At 38.2% G+C, this 14,742-nt stretch overlaps 1 long non-coding RNA gene across 1 annotated transcript; it reads left to right on the forward strand.

Moving 5' to 3' along the window:
* The first annotated feature begins 1,483 nt into the window (after positions 1-1,483).
* Positions 1,484-2,189, forward strand: LOC133821616 (uncharacterized). Its single transcript, XR_009887708.1, has 2 exons — positions 1,484-1,755; positions 1,951-2,189. It is a non-coding gene; the product is annotated as an uncharacterized LOC133821616 (long non-coding RNA).
* Positions 2,190-14,742: the final 12,553 nt, after the last annotated feature.

Here is a 14,742-nt window from a genome sequence, read left to right on the forward strand (position 1 = left end):
AACTTAGCCAAGAAGACAAGGGGAAAAACTCCATTGGCAAATATTACCAAGAGGAAAAATGACATAATGATAATAAATTGGAATGAAAAAGGGCAACTAGTTGGTACTAACTCAGTGCAATTTTCTTCTTTTGTGGGCGCTCTTGTGCGAGAGGTTGTTCCTTACACTATTTCAGATCGGAGGAAAGTTTCACCAATTATGAAAGATGTTCTTTGGGCATCTATTCAGGTAGAATTACAAGTTTTATGACTGTATTTTTTTTTTTATATATTCAGCTCTACACTTAAACATATAATATATTATTCTATATTCTATTGTAGGCACAATATGACTTACATGATGATTGGAAAAAAAAAGATGTGCTTTGAAATGATGGCAGAACTATGGAGAGCTGGGAAATCTAGACTTGTAAAGGATATTATCAATGCAAAAAATGAGAGTGAACGACTAGCCTTAAAGCTGGATTGCATAAAAAGTGATGTAGAATGGAGAGCATTTGTTGCCAAAAAAATTAGTAAAGAACATTTGGTAAGAAATATGATGTAAGAAGTGATGTTGCTGCCTCTTTTATCTTTGTTGATGTTAAATTAAATATAGTTATGCCTCTTTTACTTATTTATTAAATAGGATATAAGGGTCAAATACCAAGAGAGAAGAAAGAAAGTTGTTCCACACACCTTAAGTCGAAGAGGATATGCTCGAACAATCGATGATATGGTAATAACTAAGTTTTATACTGTTTGTATTTTTGCTTCCATTATTGTAGTCTCTATTTTATAATCTCTATTGTTGTATTGTGTAGAAAAAAGAAAATGAGGATGTTAAAATATCTAGAATCGATGCTTTTCGGAGAGCCCATACCAAGAAGAATGGTGAACCTGTAAACCCAACGACATCTGATATTTTTGTGAGTATTAGTCATTTAATTTTTGTGAATTTATATTTATTTTCCATAATGCATACATTAGTTATACTAAGTTATATGCAGGGTTCATTGAATGAGATTCTCCATGAAGACCTAAAATCTGGAACTACAGACAACGCTGATGAGGATGCCTTGGCAAAATTGTTTGGTAACCCAAAATCTGGTCGTTTAATCAAACACGGAAGAGGCGTAACAAGGTCGAAGATAACTGTTGTTAATATGTGTAATAACAAGATCTCCAAGTTAGAAGAAGAGCAACAGAATATGAAGCTCAAAATTACTGAAATGATGAATCTACTTAAAGAACACTTGGTGATAATTCTATCTTGCACTTATAAACCTTAGTTTTCTTTTCTTCCAATGAAACTTATCTTGGTTTTATATTTAGGTTGGCGGTAAAGTGACACCAAGCGAAGGACAGTCTCGCAATGTACCGTAAACAATATTCAGTCCCCTAAGGTAAATTATCAAAGTTGTTATTGTTTTAAATTTTCATTTTAGAAGAACAAATACAGAAACTAATATATTGTCTTTAAAATCATTTTGGTAGAGTATTGCACTAGAAAAAAGACATAACTTTACAGAAGGGAAGAATGCTTACTACTTGCTTGACTGGGCAGATGTAATTGTTGCTGAAGGTCATTGGGATTCTAGTGATCCAAAGATAACTTTACATGGAAAGCCTCTTGGACCAGACTTTATGCGAGTATGGGTTGATGTTGATATTGTACCAGAATCTTACTTATTTCATCCTAATAATGCGATGCTTACAATACAAGAAGCAGTTGGTTCCACAGTTGCATGGCCTTCTAAAAAAGTTATTCCAAGAGGTACATTTTCATACACAAAAAAGAACCAATGTCTTATAATTTAGTGTTTGGTTTCTTTGTTTGCTTTGGTGTAGTTGTGAATTCATTATTTTGTATGTGGTGTCCTCTCTTGGATATAATTTCCATAGCATTTTTCTTGAAGTAATTTGTGATGCTAGATAATAACAATAAAATATTTCTTTGTTTATTTTGCAGATGTGACAAGCGAAATAGAAAAGGATACTTAATTTTGAAGGCTTTGTGTTGGGCAGCTGTAGAATATTTTGTGTTGAAAGTAGTCACTTTTCAATATGTTGAATATTTAAGACTACTTGAATACTTAAATAACATTTTGTTGTTGATGACAGTGTTGAATGTTTTAAACTAATTTGTGGATTGTTAATACAATGTTGAATGTTTTTACTTTTTGTTATTTGAAAATCAAGTTCATTTGATGATGCTAGTATATATTAGAAAGCTAATTTTAATTATATAAAAAAATTAAAATATAATAGAATAAATTAGTGTTATATAAATGAATATATAATGAGAATTTAAACTTATCTAAATATTAAAATAATACGAAAAATTGTGTTATAATATCTATTACAATAACACTTTTTATGCAAAGAATTTTGTTATGCAAACTTCATTATGTAACACAAATAATGTGTTATACTAAAGTGTAGTATAACACAAATTTATAAGTATTGAAATGTGTTATATAATCGACTATAAATAATATAATTAAACACTTATCTATTTATTAAAATAACACAGAAAGTGTATTATCGTTGACAGTATAATAACACATCTGTATAACAATAATAAAGTGTTATGTAAAGTACCCTGACCTACGATAACATAGTCGGTCTTAACACATCAAAAAGTGTTATGGTATGTTTTACTAAAACACATTTTTGGTGTTATTAAAAGCCTTTTTTCTTGTAGTGCACCTTCCACATGCACGAAGGGACGAGGGCTTCGCTAGGTGAGGCCAACCTCGCCTCTAGGCACCACGCTTTAATCCACTAAACCCGAGTGCACGAAGGCTTCGCATAGTGAAACCCAATTTTCATAAGGGAGAAGCTTGACTCACCTAGGCACCAAGAGGCCCAACACGACTACGAACGTTGAGGACGCCTTCCCCAAGACGTGCACCCAAAGAAAAGGGCCTCGCTATGAGAGGCCCTGTCTTCTTGAAATGCTGAAAAAACCTTGCCTCGCTGACCTGAGAATCCACGAAACACCCTCGTCATGGCTTTTATTATATGTAAAGTCTGAAACCTCATGAGTGTGCATACAAGGAACACTTGTGAAGACCCAATTATCATTTGATTTCAAGCTAGAATTGGTGAAGATGACTAACTATATCATTTATAATGACTCACAAGCTTTCCTGCACTTAGTAAAATGTAAGGATCCTTGAGGAAAAGGTGTATGTTTGAAAGGATGCTTAAGAATGCTTTCTTGCACTTAGAACGGTCAAAGGTACTTAGTAAAATGTAAGGATGCTTGAGGAAAAGGTGTATCTTTGAAATATGAGAATGACCATCAAGTACAAGGCATGCATGCGAGTTCGGGGTGTACGACCATGAAGATGACAAAGGCATGATTCTGACATCCATATCTGACAAGTTGTGGAGGTACGAATTCGTACGAGATGTGGGGGCATGACCTGTATGCCTCTGACCGTGTACCAACATTGACACCATAACCCTCTGCTCCACAAAGACTTGTGCCACTATCCTGATGGTGTACCCGTGTTCAACTTTGTCCCCAAGGACCACTATGTATTAGGGCCATCAAAGCCCAGCTATAAATAGACCTTCACCCCTCAAGTTAAGGGGTTGGAAAAATTCATTGTAAACGGAGATAGTAAAGCAATATACGATTCTTTTCCTCCATTGATGTTCTGCATCTCTCTTTCTTAAGATTTTCCTAAGTCCTACCTACACAGTTTTCGTAACAAGCTCTGAGTTTTCCATCCATATATCGTTGATAAGTTCTTGTCCTCAACACATGCCTTAACAAATTAATTAATATATTTATACTTTGAATTATATATACAAAACAACAACAATAGAAATTCAAATTTTGAAAAATAAGAATAATAAAATAAGATAAAAATAAAAAAAATAAAAAATAAATGATATATATGACACTATATATATAATCTAGTACTTATATATATATTTATAAAAGAAAAAATAATTTTTTTCTCTGAACTATTACTCTTCTAGAGTTTTCCCCCTCAATTCATAAAAAAATCTCCCGAATTATAGTAATATTGCAAATGTGGATTTTTTGTTGCATTCCGCTCATTTTTTTAAACAGTTTGCGGATGTAGCATTGATATGGGTATAAAGTAGTGCAATTCAAGAGTCAAAGTAGAAAATATATACATATATAGTGCTCTAATGATAAATTTTAGGAATATAAATTTGTATTTTTAGAGTTAATATTTATATATTATTATTAATAAGTTTGATTTCAGCTAGCTTAAGTTAGTTAAATATACTTTTGTACCTCAACTATACATGTAATATGTAGCTACATCAGCAATAAAAAATTCACATAATTTTATTTTCCTTCTTGATTGTACCATTGAGTAAATATTTAATTTTCGATTTCTCATAATATGTAACTTTTTTTTTGTTAACACATACATGCATGTCATGATTCCAAGTACATATTGTTGGCACCATTTTTCGTCAATTAAATTAATTAGAGCAATTAAACAATTGAAATAGGAAGAAAAGAAAAGAAAGAGATTTAGTTAAAATCTACCTACGACCACGAGTCACTTTTAATAAGGTCTCAATACAAGATTATGCATGAGTACAAATGACTGAATCTAGGTTATTTATAGGCCCAGTTATAAGAATATTCTTCCCTTAATTCTATGGAAGTTACAACATAATATTCAAATTCAAAATCAAATTAATATTTTATTAATACAATTTAAATGCATTATTTGAATAAATATCCCATAAAAATATAGTTGTTATACACGGTTTATCCTATTTCCATAAAAATAGGGATTTCCTAACATCATCTCTGTGTATTTGTTTAAAGTGTATTCCAGTTGGTACGGTGCTTGTAACGACCCAAATTTCCTAATAAGGTTTAAGACCTTGATTAGGAGGCCGGGAGGGCCATAATTGATTTACTGTGTTATTATATGATTACATGCATGATTATGTGGGTCATATTATTATATGATGATAAAGGCATGCATGGGACTATATACTCTGTTGTGAGGGTATTATGGTAATTTGGGTCATTGATAGCGTAATTGTGTATTTGTGTGTATATTGGTAGGCTAATGTTGAGACCACATTATTATGTGGGTATGTCTGCAGCTTGTGGCTCGAGGCGATCCTAATAAGCGGTTTAGCGGGAAAGTCACAGCAGGGATTTATACCCGGCTCGGTGTGAGCCTAGGGATGTATCTGGGAATTTGGAGAATATATATTGGAGATGATTTGGTATTGAGAAATATAATTGGTGACTAACTAGATGACGGGAATTAAGTGGTAAATATTTAGGACACTTGAGGAGTTAGTGGGAGTTGGGAGCAATGACAAGAATGCCCTTAGGATGTTTAAAAGCTTGGTTTAATTGGGAGGGAAATGTGGTCATTTGACTATAAGGGATAGGTAGCATCTGTCTTTATGTTTTAGTGGAAGTTGTAGATTAACTCAGAAGCTTAAGGAAAAGAAGAAAGAAAGAAAGAAAAACAGGACACTTAGAGTTATCTCTCTCTCTCATTCGGCTGGGTCATCTCTTCACCATTCCTTGTGGGTTTTGGAGCTGGAATTCCAGAGTAAGCTCAAGATGGAGCTTACGGCTAAGGACCTCGGTGAAGCTAGAAGAACTAGCAGGATTTAGCCAGTCAATTGAGGTAAGTTTTAAGGTTTCCTTATGTGATTTTCTGGGTTTTAATGAGATAGTTTCTAAGTTTGAGTTTTGGATGGAATAAAGGGATATGAACCTGAGGAGTTGAAGGGCTTGAGGCTGGTTGGATGCTAGAAATGATTCTACAGCTGAGGTAAGGATTAATTTGAAGTTTGATGGTTGAATTTGAGAGTTTTCATGGCTGGTTTTGAGTTCTGTGGGTTTGAAATTTCAAAAATTGGAAGTGGGATTTTGGTGAGTCGTAGGCTGGATTTTTTGTTGGGTTATGTTGTTTAAATCATTCTAATGTTGTTGTTATTAATTGGTTTTGAGTTGGGAGCTTTAGGATGGCTTTAGGATGGCTTTAGGTGAGGTTTAGAGATTGAAAATGGTGGTTTTTTCTGGGTTCGAAGGGTCGGGCCGCGGCATGGTTCTTGGTGAGTCGCGGCCCTTCGAAGTTGTCGCATGCTGAGGAAGGAGGGTGGGCCGCGGCATGGCCCAAGCAATGCCGCGGCCCTTTCCTATTTTTGTACCTTTGGAGGTTCTGTTTGGGGGCCATGTCGCGGCATGGGTGGCCTATGCCGCGGCGCTTAAGGGATTTTGGGATTTTGAGATTTTAGGCTTGGGAATTTAACCTAAGGTGCTCGGGGTTGAGTCGTTTACCATATTTGGTGAAGTTCAATGTTCCGAGTACTAGAACTTGGCTTGGGAACTCACTTAAGATTGTTAATGGTATCCTTTATCATTATTGTGACTAGGTGTTAAGCTAGGACTCGAGGATCAGATCGCGCTCAAGGAGTATTGCCCGTAGCTAATTCATCTGAAAGCTAAAGGTAAGAAAGCTGCACCTGTTTATGTGGCTAGGTTGGGACTAAGTGTTCCCTATGTTTATATGCGTTGTTATGTGAATGTGGTTAATCATGTGGACACGATGGCACTAAGATCTCCCTACATTTGTATATCATGTCATGAGATGGTATTATTATGCCATGGGACATGCGATAACCGGCCTAAGAGTGTCGAAATCAATAATTGCGCACAGGGCACGACTCGGCCACTGGTAGCTGAGGCAGCTTATTTATCACTGAGCTCGGTTAAGCTGGCCGGAGTCAGTGAGTATTACACTGGGGGCGGCCCAAGAGAGCCGAAGATAGTGTGTTAAATAGAGGGTGCGACTAAGGGCGCTGACTCTGAATATCATTTGATGATGTGATAAACTGTTGATTATGATCGTGAATATTGTGTTATAAATATGGTTTGTTGGCTGTTTGGATGACAAACTGTTAATCTGTTGTGTGTTATCACTGATTGGATAAATGTTATGAAACGTTGAATTCCTGGTTGTGCATTGTAAGGTATTTGATAAATGATGTTGATCTTGCTATGTTATCATGCTTTCTTGCTGGGCCTCGGCTCACGGGTGCTACGCGGTGCAGGTAAAGGCAAGGGTAGGCAAGTCAACCATGAGTTGGAGAGCTCTGGGGGCGAGGTGTACATCGCCAGCTGCTTGGCCGCCACATTCGAGGAATTGTACAGGGACGGAAACCTAAAATATATATTTTGCCATTATAGTGGCATGAATTATTTGTAACTTTTGGAATTAGTTGTAACTAAGACGTCTAAATCCTGTTTTGAGTTTCCATGTATTAAACTGTCATTTTTTAATGAAAATAGCCTATTTGTGACCAAATTCTTTTATTCCTAATCCGATGATGGCATTGAATTCACACTTTGTTTAAATGGCTTGATTAGCAAGTCTTGCACTATTTTAAATACATAGTGTAACGGTCTTGGTTATTCAGGGCGTTACAGTGCTTCAACGCACTTTTGAGATCACACTTAGTTTCGAGTTCTTCGTTCCAGTTATTGTCACCTCCTTGCTTGATTAGTATGTGGAACTCATCTTTCGAATGAAACTTTTGCTTTTTGAGACTATAACTCATGCTCGAGTGCTTCTGACATAGCACCTTGGAAATTTATGATCATTTGTCTAAGTATCATGTAGAATACTTATCAATTCTAAGTTTATGTCGTGCGAGCCTACATTTCAAGGCTATTTATTTATTCTCAAAATTTGGGTGTAACATTTTTCCCTCTCAAAAGTGTTGGTTCGAATCCTATGAGAATGAAACTTTTAAACTTCAATTTTAGAAAATGTGCCCAACCACCACACTCTAGTATGGACACGTGTCAACACAATGATGCATACCGAGAGTACTCGAGTACTCTCTTTCTGCACATGTCCTTTCATATTCCCTTTTTTTCGCCACTTTTCAAGATTAAATGTGGTCCATCGGATCACGTTTTAATCAATTTCAAGGGCCCAAATTCTCCCATGAATGCCTACTCTTGCCAATTTAAACCCCATTTCATCTTAACCATTCTCACTTTCATTCTCTCATCTTAAGAAAAGAAAAAAGAACCAGAGCTCCAAATCCTCGTAAGTTCTCAAAGTCAAAAAAATAGAGCAATCTCCACACGTTTAATTCCATAGGATCTTTCTTGCTTTCGATCTTTCAATCGACAATTTCTTCATTCCCACGATCGATCTTATGTAAGTTTTTATACCTCTATTTTCTATGAATAACGTACTTTTAGTTCCATGCATGAGAAATTATTTCCTGTTCTTGAGATGTTCTTAAAATTCTTACTGAAAAAGAGGACTTTTGATTTGCATGGGTGAGTAATTTCAATGAAAAAAGTGTTGATTTAGGCAAATTATAGGTAAAGAATTGGTACAATTGGCATCTTTTTTTATGTTATTGAGTGCTAGGTAATAGGTTTCATGTAGAGCAGAAATAGGATTTTTTTTACTAGGGTTTTGATTCACATAAACCGATGATATCCCCATTTTTGGTAATTTCCCATTTCTTCCTAGAAAATCGGGATAGCCTAATTTGGAAGTAAACTTCCCACTCCATATGGGATCGCTTTTAATGCCCTGAGCTTATAACAACTCGGTTATGGCATATGAATAACCTCGCTATTTTGAGCCTTTAGTCTCAAATTATTCTATCCCATTATCTCAAGCTTGCGAGTTTGAGCTATCAAGATATTTTCTTTCCATTTTTTCTAAGTGATGGGCCCTCACCCTTTTCTTTCTTGTTAGATGATGCAGTCTTCAGAGAATCAGTGGGGGCCTGAGCTTGCAATCCTCTACAACCCATCGTATCCTTGAGTTGAATCTCTGTTTACTCAAAATTAGCGGTTGATTCAGGAACACAATGATCACCTCGAACGTGAAGACATTCTAGCGCACTTTCAACATCAAATTATGGAGGTTGAAGGAGGAAAAAGAAGGAGACTAGTGTTTGTCGTGTACCTAATCCAGACCTCGAGATTTTTCCAATCCCACTAAATCCCAATTGTAGCATTGCAATAGCATTTCCCCCAAGCAGGCTCTTCTTCGAGCCAACTAACGACACTATCAGCCCCCTAGGTTTCTTCTATCCACGCCTCAGAGAGTTCTTTCTTCGAGGCTGAACACTACCAGATCTCCATCACATCCACAAGAAAGATATCAAAAACCTTGTCTAGTAAAGTAGTCCACAAAGTTGGTGTGTCGACCCCCCAACTCCGAGGAAATTGGTTGTTTTGCTCCTGGTGAGGACAACCTGTGAAGATAACTTAAGCTCGCAACCTGGAGACATGAGCACATGCGAGCTAGGGCGCTCCTGCCACTGAAAGAGTACTTTCAGAAATTCACCGACTTTGTTGGTGTTTCCCCCTTCCAGCTCCAGTCTAATTCATAAACGATTCTAGCAATGCTAAGGCCGCTATATCACGAGGAGAAGTGGGATGGACCCTCGGCATATGAGATTCTATATCTCTGTTGCCTGAAAAGCAACCTATTTTACCCTAAAATTATCACGAGTTAAATTACTAGTCGTTCTGTCAGAACTGCCACTCCGAGATCTATGCCTTCAGAGCGAACCCAACGAAGTGCTCAACCATCTAATCGTCACAGAGGTCATCACCAACATGTCAGTTGTTCTGTCAAGACTGGGACTCCTAGCTCCATGCCTTCTTCGCAGATTCTCAGGAGTGCCCACAACAACCCACCATGGAAATCTGTGACAATTTCATAAAGGAAAAATGCTCCAGCGAATCCTCCTATGCCACAATTAGAACCCCAGGCACAGAGAACTAGAGACATTGGAGTAAAGTCGAGGTGGGCTAGTTTGGTTCGTCATGATTGAACGAGGATAGCCTTGCCCATAAGGCATCTTCCATCACCAGTTATACATCCTACACAACCTCGCCCACAACGAGATGCTTCAGCTCATGGGAACAGTAGGAGAAATCCTCCCCCGTCAGAAGATACTTACACCCCATAGGCACGTGTTGAGAATCCAGGTCCCCGATCTCAACTGTGGGCTGTAAGTTTTGCAAATGGAAGTTGCTGGATGCGGAGCCAGTGTGGAGGCAGGTCCAAAAGCAACTTGAGGAATCATCTAAGCTCAGCGCAAATTTTGCTATATGATCCACAACCCGACCTGAGTGATCATTTGAACTCACAAAGAAAGTATCCACTTGGAATGAGGATGTAAGTTATACTCGACATGAGGGAGGTCCGTATATTGTACCCGACAATGGGAATGTCCCACCTAACTAAGCTCAAACTTGGAGGGACAATAACCCAACAAACACGTACAATAGGATGGGAGTTGTTGAACAGTCCCCAGCTAACCTAGAGATGAGGGACCTAACCCTTGAACGACTGGAAAATGGGCGGATGATTGAGACTCAAATGAAGAGCTCGAACCTTTCGCTCCAAACCGATTTGAAGGTGACCTCAATGACTCTATATGGGTTTTCGTGTGAAAGAACGGAGACCATAGGGATGATCAGACTAGGGGTGACATTGGGAGAAGTGTCACAAATTGTTTCTGAAATACTTGATTTTGTGCTAATCGATTGTTTGGCCGCAAATAACGCGATCTTGGGACGACCTGCGTTGATGGATTTTGAAGCCATCACATCAATCTGACATCTGGCAATGAAGTTCCCCTCGACCTCAAGAATATGCATAGTAAGAGGAGACTATCTCGCTGCCATAGAATGCTACAACATTGCTATGAAGGGAAAATCACAACCCGAGCAGCAAGTGATGGTTATAAATGAAGGAAATGAGGAGTCCCGGGAAATGGTACTTACTCGTAGGATGGAAGAACCTCAGGAAGGAAATGATGAGGTCACCCAATGGGACGACATTGATCTGCGGGTAAGTGAAGATAGGTCTAAGCTTAAAGTAGTAGAAGAGCTTTAGCAAATAAACATCGACCCAGAAGAACCTTCAAGACTTATCAAAATTGGAAAAAATCTTGAAGTCGAAAGGAAGGAGCTTGTGGACTTTCTAATGAAAAACCTAGATGTTTTTTCTTGGTCACATGAGGATATGGTGCAAATCAGTCTGAGTATAATAATGCACACTTTAAAATTGGAAAAGAATGTGCCTGCAAAGTCCCAAAAATGGAGGCTCTTGGGGACAGGACGATCTGAAGCGTTGGAAGAAGAAGTAGCTCGCCTACATAAATGTGGGTTTATCAGGGAAGAAAAATACTCCATCTGGGTCGCTAACCCTGTGCTAGTCCTGAAGCCAAATGGGAAGTGGAGAACTTGTATCGATTTCTCCGACCTCAACAAGGCATGTCCCAAGGATTGTTTCCCAATACCAAGAATTGATCAGTTGGTAGACACTACAACTGGTAACGAGCTCATGTCTTTCATGGACGCGTATTCGGGATATAACCATATTGCGATGAACCCTGCAAACCAAGAGCATACCAGTTTCATGACTGAGCATAATGTATATTGCTACAAAGTTATGCCATTCGGGCTGAAAAATGCCAGAGCTACATACCAACGATTGGTCAACAAAATGTTCGCTAACTAGATCGGGAGATACATGGAGGTGTATGTCAATGATATGCTCGTCAAGTCAAAGAATTCCAATAACCATGTATCTGATCTAGATGAATGTTTTGGCACATTGAGGAAGTACGACATGAGGTTGAATCCCAAGAAGTGCACTTTCAGAGTTGCATTGGGAAAGTTTCTGGGGTTCATAGTCAACACAAGGGGGATAGAGGAAATTAGGTCGTTGTTTAAAATGCCTTCGCCCAGGTTGCGTAAGGAAGTACAAATCCTAACTAGAAAGGTGGCGGCTTTAAACTGTTTTATTTCAAAATCCACTGACAAGTGTCTACCATTCTACAACTTGCTTAGGGGAAACAAGAAATTAAAATGGATCGAAAATGTGAACAGGCATTTCACGATCTAAAACACATTTAGTTGAACCCCTCGTACTATCAAAACCGATGTCTAGAGAGTTTCTGTTTCATTACCTGGACATGGTAGAAAATGCAGTCAGTGTCGTATTAGTTCGAGAAGCAAACCGAGTGCAGAAACCCATGTATTATGTAAGTAAGAGGCTTCTCAGAGCTGAATCATAGTACCCACTAATAGAGAAGCTCGCGTTCTTTCTCATTTTGGCTTCAAGGAAGCTCAGGCTGTACTTCCAGTCCCATTCTATTCACGTCTTAACCAACCAACCTTTAAGGCAGGTTTTGCAAAAGCCTGAAATGTCGGGACGTCTATTAAAATGGGCCATCAAACTTAGCCAGTTCGAGATATTATATATGCAACAAACTGCAATCAAGAGCCAAGCTCTTGATGATTTTTTGGCCGAATGCACAGGTTTTCAGGACACGTTGATAAGGGAGCCAGTGCAAGAATTAGTGAAAATCTTCATTGGCGGATCGTCTAACAAAAATGAATCAGGAGCTAGAATAATCTTAATCTCACCTGAAGGACAACGGTTCCATACAGCTCTGAAGTTCGGGTTTAAAGCATCCAACAACGAAGCAGAGTATGAGTCTTTATTGGCAGGGCTAAGGGTGGCGAAAGAGATAAAGACGAAAGCCATTCAATGTTATAGTGATTCTCAACTCCTGGTAAATCAGATATTGGGGTAATACCAAGCTCGATGCATCAAGATGGTGGCCTATCTAGCTAAGGTAAAAGGCAAGTTTTCTGAGTTCGAGTTTAGCTCCATTGAGCAAGTACCCCATAAGCATAATTCCAAAGTAGATGCTCTGGCTCGACTCGCTACCACCAAAGAGGCAGATACATTGAATGTAGTCCCAATGGAGTTCTTGGAAAGCCCGAGTATAACAGCATAGACGGTGGAGGTTGGAATGATTGACATAAAACTGACCTAAATGACTCCTATAGTGGAATACCTCACGACCGAAAGGCTACCTGATGATAGGAAGGACACGAGAAAGTTGTTGTATCAAGCTCCACAGTATGTTATTGTTGAGGGGATCCTATATCAACAAGGGCATTTGTTGCCCCTCCTGAAATGTATTCTGCCCGAGGAAGCACATACTATTTTATAAGAAATACACGAAGGCTTTTGCAGAGACCATGCTGGGGGGCAAAACCTAGCCCTAAAGGTACTGTGAGAGGGCTATTTTTGGCCCACTTTAACAAAGGACTCGATCTCGTATGTGCAAAAGTGTGACAAATTCCAACGCTTCACCATAGTTGCCCGAGTTGCTCCAGTTAAGCTAACCATGATCTCATCCCCTTTGCCATTTGTAGCGTGGGGAATTGATTTAATCGGTTCCCTGCTCACGGGATAAGGAAGAGTTCCTTATTTCACGAAGTGGGTAGAGGCTGAACCTTTGGCAACCATCACCTCAAAGAGAGTCTTGGATTTTTTTATAAAGAATATCATATATCGATTCAGACTCCCTAAAAAGATCGTGTCAGACAACCGAACTCAGTTCGATAGTGATCTCTTCACAGACTTTTGTGAAAAATATGGCATAACCAAGAGTTTCGTGTCGATAGCATACCCACAAGAAAATTGCAGGTCAAAGCTATAAATAAGACCCTAAAGGGAAGATTAAGGGAAAGACTAGATGAATCCAAGGGATTATGGCCCGAGCAGCTTCCATAAGTACTCTGGACCTACCATACCTCACATAGGACCTCCACGGGACATACCCCTTTTTCCCTAACCTTTGGAAGCGAGGCTATGCTCCCAATTGAGGCAATGGTAACAACCCACAAAAAAAAATACATTTGACCAAGATCATAACCAGGAGCTACTTAGTGTGTCCCTTGATTTGATCGAAGAAAAATGAGAGGCATTACAATTATAGCTCGCCCATTATCAGCAGAAGATCACTCAATTTTTCAATTCAAACGTTAAGGGAGGCAGACTCGGATTAGGTGATCTGGTTCTCCAAAGAGTCTTTTTTGGAAATAAAGATCCCAAAGACAGTGTGTTAAGGCCGAATTGGGAAGGACCGTATCAGATCGTAGAAGTCCTACGTGAAGGAACTTTCAAGCTAGCCCGGCTAGGTGGGGAAGTAGTCCCACGAACCTGGAATGCCCTACACTTAAAAAATTATTATCAATAGTTTTGTTGTCTTTAATGTTTTCACAATTACCATTTATGTAAGGCTTATTTATAAAATCCCTTTCAATTTAATAATAGTTGGATTATTAAATAACCAATTTTATCGTAGTTGTTATCACGAGCTCGCGTTGTAAAAGCAACCAAGAACGTTTATACGTTCTGGTTGCTTGGGGGGCACATTATTGAAGAAAATGCCTAAGAGAGTTCAACTTATTCGGATAAGGATTAAAAACTTAGAGTTTGGAGAAATTGATTATTCAATGACTTTTTAAAGCTCAAATCTTTAATAAGCCTAACGTGAACTAAGTTTGAGAAATCACCAAAACCCTAGATATAATCAGGTTTGAGGTCTGATTCCTACAGGTATAATGCTATTAAGCTTATATAAAAAAAACCCTTGGCATAACCAAGTCCGAGGCCTGATTCTTAAAAGGTATTGCATAAATAAGCGAGAAAAATATTGGATACATCTAAGATATTGATAAAATCTATCTCAATCTAAAAGTCAGCCCCTAAGATTTCGAATGTACAAGAATCTAAGGATTCATAAACATGAGAAAATAATAGACTAAAGGGAACACAAATAGATCATAAGTTAGATATATATTATCATCTCGAGGAGGAAAAACCTCGACCTAAGCCCGGAGGCAATTATATTGGTCCCAAGGGAATGT

Source organism: Humulus lupulus, chromosome 3 (genome assembly GCF_963169125.1).
Source record: "Humulus lupulus chromosome 3, drHumLupu1.1, whole genome shotgun sequence".
Classification (NCBI taxonomy): domain Eukaryota; kingdom Viridiplantae; phylum Streptophyta; class Magnoliopsida; order Rosales; family Cannabaceae; genus Humulus; species Humulus lupulus.